This window comes from Coturnix japonica, chromosome 1 (assembly GCF_054131305.1).
Source record: "Coturnix japonica strain WE chromosome 1, WE-NBRP24, whole genome shotgun sequence".
NCBI classification, from domain to species: Eukaryota; Metazoa; Chordata; class Aves; order Galliformes; family Phasianidae; genus Coturnix; species Coturnix japonica.
Genome location: NC_140663.1, coordinates 169,591,543 through 169,605,423, shown reverse-complemented (window position 1 = coordinate 169,605,423; position 13,881 = coordinate 169,591,543). Strand labels below are relative to the sequence as shown.

General features: G+C 40.2%; 1 protein-coding gene across 18 annotated transcripts in view; it reads left to right on the top strand.

Annotated features, from left to right (window-relative positions):
* Positions 1 to 13,881, top strand: part of FAT3 (FAT atypical cadherin 3) — a 428,155-nt gene that overhangs the window by 308,901 nt on the left and 105,373 nt on the right. The gene's annotated exons all lie outside the window — the stretch shown is intronic.

Sequence of the window (13,881 nt, the reverse complement as noted above, 5' to 3'; positions counted from 1 at the left end):
TAAACTTGTCATTTTCTGTGGGCACTTGTTTGTTTTTCCTTGGTTGGTTTTATTTTTTAACCACAACAACAGTATAAAAAAATACTGAAAGAGAAATATCCAGAAAGCTCTGAGTCGTAGACAGCCCAATTTATCTCAGCACAGACCATGTCTTGTTATGAGATAGAGCAGTGTCATAGTGGTTTGGCCTCTCAGCTGAGTGAGAAACAGAAGGCAACGGGATATGTGTTGATAAGTAAGATAAGGGGCTAATTGCCTTAGTCTCAAAAGAAATCCACAACATAGAGCCGAAGGAATAAAAATATTAATTGACATAGGAGGTTTGCTTGCATATTGTCATGTTCTCCTCACCCTTTTGTTCAAATGGACCTGCCCAGACTCCCTCTGTATGCTGCAGCTTTGGATATGTGTTTGTGCAAGGAACTCAACTACTGAAGCCCAGCTCTTGTCCTTTTTGTGCTAGCATTTACCACGTACCTCTTCAGTTCAGGGTATTTCGGTATTCTTTTTGCAAGCCTGACTGAAGTTGTAACTTAGTGTATTTGTAGTGTCTTATCTTCAGGCATTCAATTCTGATATTCCACTGCCTGAGAAAGTATCAATTTGAAGCTGTGGCTTTTTTAGTAAGGAGGAGTCTGATGTGCACAGAGGATTTTGTGTTTCCTGCAGCCTTCAGAATCCAACTTTCCTCAAGCTGCTGAGCTCCCAGAAAACCCCGCTCTGCTGCAGCACGGTGCTCAGCATGATGTTGTCATTTGCTCTGCTTCTTGACAGAGTAAATTATCCTGCTTGGAGCTGTGGGCTGCGTTTTCAGTACCTCCATCAGTTCTTGCAGGGCTAATTTGTGTCCCTTCGTCTGCTCCTCTCTGCAGCATGAACTCAGATCTACCTTTGAGCTCTTCAACTTGAGACCCCCTGGATCCTCTTGGGTGCCTCTGAAGTAGCAGCTCAATCCATTATATATTCATGCTCTGTTTTTCAAAGGTTCTTCACACACACGCACAGATTCACCAGACTCATGCAGCAAAACAGGAACTGCATCTTAAACTTCTCTTGATTGACAAACTGCCTTTGCCCCAGTGACCCTGTAAATAAGATCTGGATATTTTGTCAGATCAGTATTCTGTGGATCAGACTCTCTCTTAATCTCCCACTTCTAAAACCAGAAACAGCTACAAAGAACAAGCACTGTATCTGCAAATTTACTATACAGTTCCTTAAAGGAAGCAGCAGTGGTACGGATGGCGTTCGCCATGGCTCCACACCATGAGCATGTCATGACCCCAGCATCTCAACATCAGGATTAGTGCCTGGCTGTGACATATCCAATCTCCCTTTGCCAAGGGATCATGCCTCCGGTGCTGAGCCTGACAGGATGCACTTGTGCTGTTCGGGCACTCCCATAAATCAGGATCTTTCTCACGGCTATTTCCAGACAAGTGCCGAGCCCATTTAACACCCCCTGAGACTATCTCAAAAGTAAAGAGAGTCCTGAAACTTTTCTTTTTCAATCTCTACTGCTGCAGACCAACAAAGCAACTCAGTAGAAGGATTCCTGCTTCCCTCCTTTCTCTCCCTTCACATAGTGAGGGCTAATTGAAGGCCCATAAAACATATCAACAAAATTTCTCATTTTTCTCCCATATATCATTGGCCTTGCACTGCCAACTTGGGCAAGTTGTCTCAGGCCATGTTTTATTGTCCCCCAGACTGCATTATTGGCTGGGCAGTCTCACGAAGGTTAATGGCATCACTGGCTTGTCTTTTGGTCTGACATTCTCACTCATCACTCTAAATCCACTCATTTTACCTGCAGCCTTGGACATCCCTACTGAAGTTAATTGCATGCTTCTTACTGCTGCCTTCAGACCCACCTTTGTAAAGAGGAACTTGTAGGTGATTGTGCCTGCTCCTAACTTTTAATTTCACAACCAGGATGATGTTTGGGTTGATATATCCAGCTTTTCTACTGCACAATTTGACATTTGCAATCCAGTCATCAGTAACCTTGGCCCTTTGGTTCAGCTGTCTCCCCATTACCACACCATGTGTACACTCTGTACATAGCCTTAAAGGGAAAATAAGCAGTAAATTATGAGTCCAAATGAATCCATTTAGGAGTTATGGTGATTACATAAACTGTGGAAGGGAAAGTATAGTGCTTCCTCCATTTGCTGGAGTCCCAAGCTGGAATTGCTGCTTTGTCTTTGGAATGTCCCAGGGTACTGAAACCAAGCAAACTATCTTTTGAGAAGCTGGATGTCCACACAGTAAGACCACAAACCTTAAGGGCTGTTCATGGTAAGGTCTAGATATTAAGTTCTTGTATAAATGGCTTCCATCAGTAGGAAACAGTGAATTTATCTTAATCTTTTTTGATTATGATTTCCCTTTCACAGGCAGAAATTACACTGCCTGCGGTCTACTTACATTCCACTGACCCTTTGCACAGCAGTGAATGCCATCCTGTGGCTGCAAAAATCAAATGCATGTTAAAGACGAACACTGCAGAAGAGAGAAGCACTAAGAATATTCTAAAAGTTGTGTTATTTTAAAATTCCTCCTGCATTGCGGGAGTAGAATGTCATCTTTTTATTATTCAGACACACAAAGATCCCTCTCTAGGACTCCAGGCAACTGTATAATTAATTAATTATAACAGTATTAATTGATTAATTAATATTAATAACCTGAACATTTTTAATGGGTTCTGAGTGTTACTCAGGGAAATTCATTTTTCTGGCCAAGATTTTTTTTAAGTATTTTTTTAATTTTTATTTTTTGAAATGAATTTGGAATACTAAAACTGGGGGACAGAGTTTCGTGTTGTATCTTAACCCCTAAGATAACCCTGCTCCCATATGCACACTTATTTAGTTATGCCATCAATACTGTCTCTAGATGTTCTGTAAATTATTCATATACATTGCTCTTTGCTAGATCATCAGCTATACATGTAACCAACAGTAAAAATCATGATGTATGGTATCACTGTTTGTTAAAACAGAATCTGTTTTGGTGTAAAAGTAGGATTCTTCCTGGTGAATTACAACGCATGTTGTGCTGCTGCAGGGATACACCTCTTCTCCTACCCTTCAGCTGAAGGCATACAACTCCCAGATATTTGTTACGGAGCTGGAGAAAAGGGCTGGGCAAAAAGCTGAAGGAGCAATCAAGTTCAGCTGAGGTTGTTGAGCTCCAAGTGAAACGTTGTTCTCACTAAAGCCAATGGGAAAATACCTAGTGGCTTCAAGTCAGAAGATTTAACAGCTGGCTAGTTCCTTTACCAATTAGGTATCTGTGATTATGGAGAAGGCTCTGAGAAGATCATATTACAGCCTTCCAGTATTTAAAGAAAGATTATAAGCAGGAGGGAAGTCAACTTTTTTACATGGGTAGACACCGACAGGACAAATGGTTTTAAACTAAAAGCAGGAAGATTTAGATGAAACTCAGAGACCTAACGTACCCATCAGGGAAGATGCTGATGGTTCTCATCTTTGTCAGTGGAACAGCTAAGTGCATTTCAATTTCACATCTTCAGTCTCTGAGTATAGTTACTGAGCATGTTTTCCAGGCTGAGTTTTCAAAGCAGGAAACTAAACTTGAAAGGAGTAAAAAATCACTCTGTTAATACAAGTTTTGCTCCAGAGTCTCCATCTGAATTTCACCCCTGTGCACAGTGCCATGATTGTTCAACCAGCTCGTAGGATTGACCCTCCATCAACATAAACTGGATAGTAGATATTTATAGACACTTTGGAGGCAAGTGGAGATTAAGATAATAAGGCTTGTCTGTGTTGCCTATTAGATGAAAAAGTGATTAAATATGACCCAATTAATGCTTATTATCTGTCTAAAATGAATTTGTCACAGGAAGTTGAGAAGTAGACATCAAGAAGTCAAGGAGAATTTTTATTGCTAAAATCAAAGCAAATATAAGTTTACTTTAACCTGGTCTGACAGAAACAAGATGAAATTGTCATTAATAAACTGTCATCCAAGCAGATTAAAACTTTCCTTTGTACCACATTGTTAACCAAAGAAACTTATAGCAATTAACTTGAATATCACCAGAAAGAAATCTTTAATCTTTTTCCTGTTAGATCAATGAACAAGGTCACAACAATCTTCCTCAGCGACAGCTCACTAAAGCCACTGAAATTTCTGATATAAAAAGTTCATCCTGCCTTTTATGACTTCAAAATTTCTCCCCAGAATCAAAAATTGGAAATGAACTATACCCCCTTGAGGGTCTGATATTAAATACTTTCTATCTGGGTAAGAAAACCATTTCTTATTAATCAGTTCTTTTACTGATAAGTTTTATTTTGAACATAAAACTTTAGAAGCTTCCTTTCTACATGGAAAAATATAAATTCCATATAAACGTCAGAGGCTACTCATCATGCTATAGGCTATAAAACTGTCTTTGAGATATTCTACGCAGGATTTTCCCAGCATATGCGTATGGATTGAGAGCATTCATTATTTCTTGTTTGTTGTGGAAAACTAGGGTGAGATGGAAACTGAATGTGTTCTGCAATTACTGATGGGATGCAGTGCCAAGAACCCTAGTTCTGGCCTTGCCTGCTTTGATATTGATCAAAGGCTTGTTGATAAGCAATGAATTTTGTACTGAGGTTTGGAATGGGGAGGTGAGTAAGAGGCCATGTGTACTGAAATAGCAGAATTCATCACCAAACCTATAGCTGCACGTTGCGTTTTTCTTCAGTGGCCAAAACAATCTCTGAAATTTCCCCCCTCCTGCCACTCATCGCCTCACTCTGCTCCCTTGCTGCTACCCCAACACTAGTTAACCATCTGCCTTTGGGGGGATTTTGTTTGCTTTCAGCAGTGCATTTTAAGCCCTGATTATTTTCAGTAATCCTGTTTATAGCACAGATGCACAAACAGCGCATTGACGGATAAAGGTGGCTACAGATCATTGAGAAGGGAAGAGCAAATGGCTGGAGGAGGAGCTGGAGATAGGGCTGGATGGATCTTCATCTGCCTTTCTGACAGGGACAAGGCGATGTCATCCTCTGGGAACACGACCAAAGGCTGTTTGTTAGAGCAATTAAAAAAAAAAAGAAAGAAAGAAAAGGAAAAAAACCTGTTATCTTTCCTTCAAAAATACATGGTTCTGCTTCATACAGCAACATTGAATTTGGATGCCTTGTGCCTATAATGTACATTAAGGAATTACAGCATGCATCTATCTTCTAATTTGTGACTGAATACATGTATTACCTACTCAATAATAGCAATACCATTTCGAGACTGTCACAGAACATTACCTAAGGGTGTTTCATCCAACATCAGAAAGCACTGGCCGTTGGCATGCCTAAAATTGTTTACAAGTATGTTTGGATAATGCAGTTTAGAACAGAAGAAAATGTTTCCTTTGAATATTGAAAGTTTTCTTTTAAGTTATTAATCTGTTGTACCAGCAACTCTATGCCATGTAATATCTCTAAAGACATTTTATCAAGAGCAGGGAAAGCTCCTTCATATTATGTCATAGTTCATAGAATGGCTTGGGTTAAAAAGGACCACAAGTATCGTCCAGTTTCAACCTCCTACTATGTGCAGGGTCACCAACCAACAGACCAGGCTGCCCAGAGCCACTTCCAGCCTGGCCTTGAATGCCTCCAGGGATGGGGCATCCACAGCCTCCTTGGGCAGCCTGTTCCAGTGTGTCACCATCCTCTGTGTGAAAAACTTCCTCCTAATATCTAACCTGAACCTCTCCTCATGTCTTTGAGAAAGTTGAACAGCATGTATCATGTTAGCATAAGGCGGTGCTCCTGATTTACTGCAGAATAGACAGAGGGGTATTGCCACATAATAAATAATCTGTTCTGTATTTGAGAGTTTATACTAAAAGAGTTGCTCAACTTTAATTTCCCATCACTTTAAGTATCTGGGGACGTATACTACAAACCAGAGCAAGTGCACACCGGAGCAGAGATGTAAAGTATAATTTGTTTTGCTGTCTGATTAATAAACTCCACAATGGCTATAGCTTGATTAAATTCTAAGAATATATTAGCATGTATTTCTGCATACAGCCTTTCTGCTCATAGTGAAACAGAAAATAAATGACTGGTGTTAGTTGTGGGAAAAATCCTAGGAAGCATTGCTAAAATCTTGTGTCTCTATTAACATCCAAAATTATTTTCTTGCTAGTACGTGATTAAACATATTGACTGGTCTAGTATGAAAAAAGGAGAATTGGGGATATGCAACAATCTTTGTAATTTCATGGCAACTTTGAAGCAGGAGCTCATCTCCTGCTTATAGTAAAGATTAGAATCAAGTGAGTTTTGTGGATGGCAAATGGTAAGTAGTTGAATATTTGAGAAGAAGCAAGTGCAGTGACCTTCGAAGTCGATACAAACCTCTTCTGAAGCACAGAAACGGGGAGCTATTGCTTTACCTGAGTGCTGAGATAAGATTTTTGGAGAAGGGCATTATCTGTAGAGGAAAATATGGTATGGGTGAACCGTCTCACATATCAAAATTTGATCGCAAGTGTTTCTTATCATGAGAAAAGCAAAATCCACAAATGGCTGAAGTAGGTATTCGGGTATTAAGGGAATTAGAATTGACATAGAGATTATTCCTAACATTAAACTGCCTAAATATCTTAATTTTTCAAGCTTGACTTTATTTAAAGCTACTTGAAATGAAATATTCTCGTATTTGACTACTCATCATTTTCTGTTCACAAGTCTTTGATTCTAATCTTCGCTATCAGTAGGAGCTAAACACCTTCTTCAAAGTTAGCTGTGAAGATCAATACACAACTTTTATCTTCTCCCTTGCTCAGAGGCTGAGGGTAGTTATACTTCTATTTAGTAATAGGTAATTCTAAAGAGGTTCCAAATCCCTGTATAAATGTTCTTAAGCAATCACATATTGTTCTTTATCTTGTTTGTAAAGCATCAGTTTGAAGCTGCTTAAACATTCATGTGTCCAGCTATTAGAAGAGGACTATTTAGAGTGTTTTTCTTCTGCTTTTTAGGTCTTCCTTATTGTATGCTGTATTACTGTAGCCTTTTCAACACAGAAAGAAAAATTTTTATGTACTCAAAAGGCTTTTACAGCTGTAAGACAGAGGTGGATGTTCCTCCTGTGACCATTTCAAAATTGCCAGTGCTATAGTTACAAACTTTGCATTAACATGGGGAATTATACATGTAAATTATACATGTAGATTCAAGCATAGCTTTAGTTGGTGGTGTTGTAGACAGAACTACAAAACCATGACACAAGGTCAGGAAAAATCCCAGCCTTTTCTCACCATAACTGACTACACACTACTGTTATGCAGGAGGTGAAGATGATTTAACACCACATGTAGAAGGAGGAGGCACATTTTGGGAAGCAACAGGCTTAGAGTCACTTCCAGGCAGCGTTCTATCTGTAGTTTGTCAGAAATAAAATTAGATGAGATTGGTATTCCTGAGAACAGTAGTTAGTGAAAAGAAGAGCAAAATCCTATTCTCTGATTGCTCGAAGGAGTTTCCTTTGATGTAGAAGAGAATTTCTATTGAGGGAAGCCAGTGGAGCAATGTGTGGTTCTGTACTTATCCTGGCACCCATCAATACAAGAGTACCTTAAATATGGCTTTATGCACAAAGGTTGATGGTCTAACAAACTTTAAAAGCAACACCTGTGGAAGAAGACTATTTTTCCTTCTGAGATCCACTGTTGAGAGCTATGCAGATCCTTCTTCTGCAACTACTAATGCTGAAATACAAGTCTTCAGTTTATTTTCAGAGCTGATGGCTCTTTTATTTTTTCTGAACTTTCAGAAAGCTCATAGGACAAAGTGTAACACCAAATAAGGGACTCTTTTTTATTTTTTTTTAATTAGGAGTATTTCAGGACCTTTAGATTGCCTATTACTGTTATTTTGTATTGCCAGGTCATTGCTTTCCATTTGTTTACTGCCTACTGGTAACAGTAAATGAGTCCAACAAAAGTTACTATTTGGAGCCTGTAAGACTTCCATCAGTAGTGTTCTCTAATATTTAGGCTTTCAGATACAGCAGGGAACATTTAACTCCAGATGAAAAAGCCAGTCTTCCTTCCTGACTTTTGGCAATACCATGTTGAAATTACCTGATGTCATTGTTAGTTCTCAAATGGTGTAACAGACCATTATGCATCGTTTTCCAGTTTGGACGTGACTGGGAGCCATTGACTTTTCTAATCAGCCACCTAGAGTGCTTGTGTCAGTAATAATCTGTACTTCAGAAGTACTCTAAATTATTTATTTCTCCTACTTGGCCAGAGCGAATCTATTAATTTTTTATGATTGAAAATGAGAGTCCCCCATATTAACACATTGTAAAGGAAATCAAGCAAGGTGGATCGTATTGATATGATTGATACTCTTTCCTACAAGAAGCATTTAAGTATTTTGTCTTTTGGGACAGCACTGAGTTCTGTGAGGGTAAGTGAAATAAACAGCTGTCGGCTTCTTTTCCAGTGCTGCCAAAGAAAGGATTAAAAAAGAATGAGATCTAGTTTGCTACATCTAAATCTTGTTATGCATTGGACTAAAAGAGGATTCTTGCGCAACTTGTACTTTATTCTTTCCTATTCTGTATGTCTTTGAGCCAGGCCACATTCACTTTGTACCACTGATCCAACATGTAGTTCAGTAATGTAATGTATTTCGGAAAAAAAAAATAAATCCTTGTATGAATTTAGCTGCAAACTTATTTTGCCTCTGAAGTAGGCATAGATAGTAATTCAGTGTATTTGACTTTAAAGTTCCGTTCATCCTTCAAGGAGCTCTGCTTTATAATCTTTTATTTCTGTTACTCGGGCTGAATTCCAGAGGCTCTTACAATAGGTATTGCAGCTCGTTTTCGCATTGGCAGAAGAAACAAACCCATTAGTCACTAACAGCGGGGGTATGCCTTCGCTCTCAGGCTCCCTTTGATCATTTTTTCTGTCTGAGTAACTCAACCAGATTCTCTTTTCTAAAGTGTTATGAAGCAAAATTGGCCTTGCTGGCTGGGGGAAGGGGGAGCTTTTTACCTGGAAGCCTTGGATGAGATGCAGGCATCCCAGCTCAGCCTTTTGCATTATGTAATATCAACGCGAGGAAAATAAACAAGCAAGTATGTCATCTTCAGCATTTTGCAATGCTAATGACACTAATGCGACAGTTCCTCTTGACTTAAAAATTGGGTAGACTATTTCCTTCTGCAAACTAGTGATGTGGAAGAAGATTCTTGTTCATCTCGAGGCTTGATAACTTGTATTAAACACCTGCTGATTGTCTTGTTAGACATGTTAAAGGAAGATCCCTGCTAGCTACTCTCCCCGGCTGAGTTAGTAATTACCTTGGAAGTCATGAGCTTTTGTTAATGAGATTCAATTCTGTACTTTTAAAGTCAGGAAGGTGGCCCTCATGGTTGCAGATGTATTCTGAGAAAATTTGAGGGCTAATACTTCTTCAATTAAGTGTGACACTCCAATTTCTAGGAGGAGTGACTGTCTCAAGATAACATGGTTAATGTCACCAGAATTGAGGCCTGCCAGACCTGCACTGTGTTTTAGCCAGTAATTTGGCTGAATTTGAGATGTTTCCTCCATGCATTCTGCATGGTCATGAAAATAAGGAGTTTCCATATAGAACATTACAACCGTTTCATGTTAACACTGTTGACCTTGATTTCACTGTGAAAGTCCACTGCTATGGAAATCTCTTTGTGGTTGATCTGTGGTTTTTAACATAATTTCATATAACCTTATTTTGGGTAGTTTTAATGGCTACATACTAAACATACTGAAATATATCCAGCAGAAGAGATAGAATTTATCTTACTTGGATTTTGAAGGTCCTGTTACTGTATTGAATTTGCAGTACTCTGCATGATGACATCTTTATGTGTTTTGTCCTGGTCCTGAAAGCAGAAGGGACATTACTGTTGCTTTGACATGAAATTTCCAGGTAACCAAAACCTATGTGTATATTGGTTGACATAGTTTAGTAAAGGTGTAAACATTAAAGCCAATGGGGGAATGCAGATTCCCGGAAAAAAAATGTTTGTTTTATGAAGAAAATTTCATGAAGAACTGTCTAAGCCATGGGAGAACAGCGGTGATGTTCCAAAGTTCTCTGTGGAAGTGGTAAATAAAGCTCTTGTTCTTGCTGCCTGAGGCTGTCAGACCCCATTAAACATGTTGCCATACTCCTTTTAAGATATTTCACCCTTGGTGAAGGACCAGCCCTTCATGTAATAGGTCAGGGAGTTAAACCTCAGCTGCACTCACAGCTGTGTTACAGCTCAGGGACGCGATATCTTCTTTTGGGCCATGCTGACACCACCACAGCATAAGCAGTAATATCTAACCAGTAATATCTAACTCGGACTGGCTTTTTCTGTCATCTCTGTGTATCACCTTTCTTTTCCTGTTCTATTTTGTTTTGTTTTGTTTTCCCCGCCCTGCCATCTGCAGGTTTCTAAATGAAACCTTGCTGGTCCTGAGTTACAGCTTCTCTCCTGGCAAGCGGATGCCTTGCACGTCTGTCTTTCCCATTTCCAGAGATACCAGCTGTGAATTAGCTTTTGCATCTTTGTCCTATAAACGTCCCAACCTCCCTGGTTACTTTTCACTGCGATTTCCAGCTGTTCAAGGATTTTCTGAGAACTCCAGCTGTGTTTGAATTGATATTTTGTTGATTAGAAGGGCCCTGAAGTGCTGTGTGATGTCCTGATGGAGGCACAGCGGTTGGTTAGGCAACTGCTCCACTCCCCCCATTCCCTTACAGTTCTGGTTTTGTACTGTGATGGGTTGTCTCAGAACAATTCTGAACAGGCAACATTTTGTCTTTTTGTTAGGACAGAGCCAGACTTTGGGAGCTCTGTATTCGTTCCTGTTGATGGAATGGCATTTTGTGTCATAGTTATTGTTTCAGGCTGACAGCTGGGGCTGTTTGGATTGGAAAAGAGAAGACTCTGAAGAGAACTGAGAGCGGCCTTTCAGTATCTAAAGGGGCTGTAAGAAAGAAGGGGACAGACTCTTTAGCAAGGTCTGTGGTGAAAGGACCAGGGGAAATGGTTTCAAACTAAAAGAGGGAAGATTTAGACTGGATATAGGGAAGAGGTTTTTTACACTAAGGGTGTTAAGGCACTGGCACAGGTTGCCCAGAGAGAGGGTGGATGCCCCAACCTTGGAGATGCTCCAGGTCTGACTGAAGGGGCTCTGAACCTGATCTAGCGGTACATGTATCTGTTCACTGCAGGGCAGTCGGACCAGATGGTCTTTAAATGTCCCTTCTAACGCAAACAATTCTATGATTCCACAATTGTATTTTCAATTAGCTACCAGCAAATATTTTCAGTGCAATTTTTCTGATGCAGAAAGGATTTACCACAAATTTCAGCTTGCAAAAACAACCCAATGCCTGCACCTATTTGCTGCCACACCGCTGTATTTGCACTTTCAGCACTAACCTAGCAAACCGTGAGACTGTGTGCAGTGAAGGCAGGAGGATGGCTTAGCTACTTGAGCAGCATCTCGGGTTAAGCAGTTTTTCGTCACAGTTGCTTGGCTGCTTATACCACCGTGGTTTTCAGGGATTTTGTTATTGTTACTTTTTGTGAACTTTTTTGCCACCTTCCCTTTTCTTCTTGTTGGGTTTTTGTTCTTGTTGTTTTTGTAGGTCCTGGCTAGAAGCTGGAGGGAAATGTTTTGCTTTTTTCCTTTAAAATCCATTCCTATTCTTTCCAGAAACCCAGTTATTTGTTTTACACAACAAGAACATTAGCACCCCCAGAAAAAATAAACCACTTTTGAGGGGTATTTTTTTCCAGCATTTAATTAAATGTGCCTCCTTCTGTTTCTGTGCACTGCAGCTTTCTGTACAGCCTGGCATCATAGGTTATTTCATCTGTGGAGTCAGCAGAAATCCTGAATGAGGGTTTTCTTTTGTTAACCTGCACTTGTGCTACAGGCTCAGGCAATTCTGCCACAGCAGACAGAAAACAGAGAGGATCAGCCTAAAAAGCAGGGCAACAGTGTTTAATAGGAGGGGGGAATATCTGGGAGAGGAGGAGCAGAGGGGCTGAGCTCCCAGCTCACCAGGGGAAGGCAGATCTGCAGCCATGTGTGCAGCCTCACAATGATTGAGGATGGCTGCACTGGGGAGCAGAGCAAGTGGGGATGGGTGGCTGAGCACAAGCAGCGCGCTGGAGGCACTCCACGTGCCCATGCCCACCACAGGCAGATGGTGTGCTGGTGGCACACAGCATGGGGTTGAGCCCTGACAGCAGACAGCCTTACCATCACCATCCCAAGGGCTGCTAATTGCCAGCCCCAGCGGCATCTCAGGGGGCAGAAGCTGGAGGCTGTTACACATTGATGGGAGAACAGGCTGCGCTCTTCAAATGAGTTATGGGCTGATTTGGGGATTTTATGTTTCTGCTCCGTAATGTCATACTACTTATTTTTTCTGTAAATAAGGGATTTAAGACCCTGAGGCTGTCACTCCACCACTCCCAATGCATCACTTTTGGCAAGTACAGTTAAAAAGAGGATCTTTTTACAAAGATCTTTTGCTTTTCTCTTAGGTGAGGTCGTGTGTTTCTCTGCTGATGTTAGTACTAAGTCAGGGTTACCTTAAGTTTAGGTTTCATGCTGCAAGGCAAGAACAACAGCATAGACCAGGATTCCCAGAAAATTTTTCCTTTTCCTTAGGATTGGACATTGGGACAGTGTTATTTACACGTTAACATATAAGGAGGAATAAGGCACAGAGCAGTTAACCACCATTGCAGCCAATGTGTCCAGATAGATATAAGCCAAGCAACTAAATGGGACATCTTGGTTTGCTGCTGCAAATAATTGCTACTGTGGGATTTCTTGTTAGCATACAGAGCTGGAAGTGAAATCTGAACTCCTGAAGTGCAAACAGAAATAACTTTCTGCCTTATTTCTTCAGGAAGTGCAATCAAACTTTTTAGAGAGAAGTTTGAAATTGATTGCTTGCATTTTGAAGGCATATTATTGAAGCTCTTGAGCACTTGTTGATCTTGGATTCTTTCTTTCTCAGTGTTTCCAACTGAAAATTATTATTAATTCTGTTTACAATGCAGCTAAATTACTAATTAACTTTTCTCTGAGAGATTTTGTTTGTGTCTTTGTGCCAGCACAGTGCACATTTTAACAATGCAGCATTTTTTTATTATTTTTTTACCACATGCCTCTCTGTGCCCCTTAAAACCATATAAAGTAGTTTTAGAATTAATGAGCTGTCAAATTTCAGGTAATGAATGAAAAGAACCAGCACAAAATCCTGTCATTGTTTAAGAAATCCCAAATAATTAATGGGAAGAAGTGACAGAAGTTCTTCTATAATTTAAGAATAAATTCTTAATTGTGTGACTGAAGAAACTTTAAAATATGTCTGCAAAAAAAAAGCAGGGATATGGCTTCATTGCTTAATTCTAGTTTAGTCTTCTTCTGAGCTACGTAATTTGCTATTAAAGGATTTCCATTTTGGGGGAATCATAGAACGGCCTGGGTTGGAAGGGATCTCATTTATCATGAAGCTTCAACCCCCACACCATAGGCAGGGCCACCAGCATCCACATTCAAGACTAGACCAGGCTGCCCAGGGCCCCATCCAACCTGGCCGTGAACACCTCCAGAGATGGGGCATCCACAACTTCTCTGGGCAGCTGTTCCAGCACCTCACCACTGTCTTGGAATGGGTTCCTCATCCATAGCATACCTGTTCTACATTCATCTTGAAGGAGAAAACTTTCACCATTCCATTATGGGCACGTTATAGTTCTGCACTCAGCATGCCTATAGCTGGCCTGTGTTTGATGTTATTTATCATATGA